Here is a 2020-nt window from a genome sequence, read left to right as displayed (position 1 = left end):
CAGACTAGTCTTCCTTCAAGCTCCCACAGGAGAGGATCCTGGGGCAGGGATGGTGTAGGGCAGGCGCCTCTCTAGGGAAGGGGATTTGCAGCATTCTGAGAGAAAGAGCATCCCTTACAAGACATTCGGGACAGAAATGTAGGTGAAAGGGTTGGAGGTTTCTAATCAATTTTATTTAGTCATAGATGTACACTGCTGAGAGGCCCCTCTATGCTGGGCCCTTAGCTAAGAACCATGACCACAGAGGTGAGTAAAATAGGATCCCAGCTTTGACACAATTCTGAATCTAGTGACTGGTGATTCATAAGTGTAGTGATGGTGGGTTCATTGGAACCAGTGGCCGATGCTGCATGAGATGACCTCAGTGGATGGCCTGGGCCAGTGACCCTTGACATCAGCCGTATTTCAGCACCTCGAGGTACAGTACACCCATGCCTCTGCTCCATGTTGAGTCAAAGCAGTTAACACGGTCAAGGTATTCAGAGGACACTGGTGGTATCAGTAGCTATTGAGTGTTCCAGCTGGGGAAACAAAGAAGTAAATTTAATAAGTCTCTAAATTTGTGCTTGCCATAATGATAAATAACTTTATCTTCATAATGAATCATGTCCTGGCAAATTAATTATAACTTGACATAATGAGAAATAACTTTATCCTGAGTACAGCTGTCACACAAGCCCTTGAGGACACATGCCTGAGGATTCTGATGAAGATATGATGTCCAAATATATGCACAGTTGGACCTACAGTCCAGCTTTGAAACAGCAGAAGACCCAGTTTCAAATTCAAGGTTGCTTTGAGTAGAAATTCACTTTACCTCTCTTTGCATGGCAATGGGGCCAATCTTCCCTATGCTGCCTCTTACAGGAAAAGGAATCATACTGGTAAGATTTCAGACTTAGCCAACATGGCTAAGTAAGGAAGTCTTACAAATCTCTTCTAGCCACCTAGCAAGAAACCAGAAATTTAGCAAGTTCATTCCCATTCAGGACAGTTGTGTGCACTAGATCACTAACACTGAGACATGAAGAACAGACCAACTAACAAGGGAAAATATTTCTTCCTGTCCTAGGACATCACTGCCAACTTCAGGGAAGAGGGAACACAGCTGCCCGCTTTACAGTATGGGTTACTTTTGTGCCTGGAATGTGTCTGACGTCCTGAGACCTGTACCCGTTTCAGGGAGCCTTGGGAGGAGCCTGAATCACGGATGGAATTGGACAGTGCATGGAGATGGTTGAGCAGGATGAGGGTAAGTGCAGGGGCATGGCCAGGTCATACTGGGAGACAGTGAGTGGCACTGATTGGGACAGACAAAGAGAAAGTCAACAGTTTGTGCTTCAGCATCAGAAACTCAAACCAATAATGAGTTTGCTTTTATAAGTAATGTGTTTTTCTATTTACATGAGAATTTAATCTCCAAAGAGAAATCATAAAAATAGTAAGTCCAGGGCATAAAACCTAAACCATAGCTCATATTTATTCTTTCTAAATGGAGCTATCAGTAAAATCTTCTTCATAAAACATATATTGTGGTTATAAGAAGGCAAAAGTTGGCCGGGAGTGGTGGCTCGCACCTGCAGTCCCAGCACTTTGGGAGGCCAAAACGGGTGGATCACAATGTCAAGATATCAAGACCATCTTGGCCAACATGACGAAACCTTGTCTCTACTAAAAACACAAAAATCAGCTGGACTTAGTGGTATGTGCCTATAGTCCCAGCTAGTCAGGAGACTGAGGCAAGAAAATCACTTGATCCCAGGAGGCAGAGGTTGCAGTGAACTGAGATTGTGCCACTGCATTTCAACCTGGTGACAGAGCAAGACTCTGTCTCAAAAAAAGAAAAAAAAGAAAGAAAAAAAGCAAAAGTCTTACTGAGAATCATTGGTATTCCATAGAAGAGAGAATGAAATACAGTCAAGGGAAGACCCAAGTCTCACACTTCTCTCGTATATTCCACAGTTCCAGGGAGATTCCAGGTAATAGAGGTTATTTCCCATGCTGTTAAAGCAAGGTTGCA

General features: G+C 43.5%; 1 long non-coding RNA gene across 1 annotated transcript in view; it reads left to right on the top strand.

Annotated features, from left to right (window-relative positions):
* LOC116546992 overlaps positions 1-1331 on the top strand; it is an 11669-nt gene extending 10338 nt beyond the window's left edge. Inside the window, exon 3 of the long non-coding RNA XR_004266902.1 lies at positions 1183-1331. This is a non-coding gene — a long non-coding RNA (uncharacterized LOC116546992). The remainder of the gene's footprint in view (positions 1-1182) is intronic.
* Positions 1332-2020: the final 689 nt, after the last annotated feature.

This window comes from Sapajus apella, unplaced genomic scaffold, assembly GCF_009761245.1.
Source record: "Sapajus apella isolate SASKATOON/1434 unplaced genomic scaffold, GSC_monkey_1.0 scaffold1808, whole genome shotgun sequence".
Classification (NCBI taxonomy): Eukaryota; Metazoa; Chordata; class Mammalia; order Primates; family Cebidae; genus Sapajus; species Sapajus apella.
This window is presented reverse-complemented; position numbering and strand designations above follow the sequence as displayed.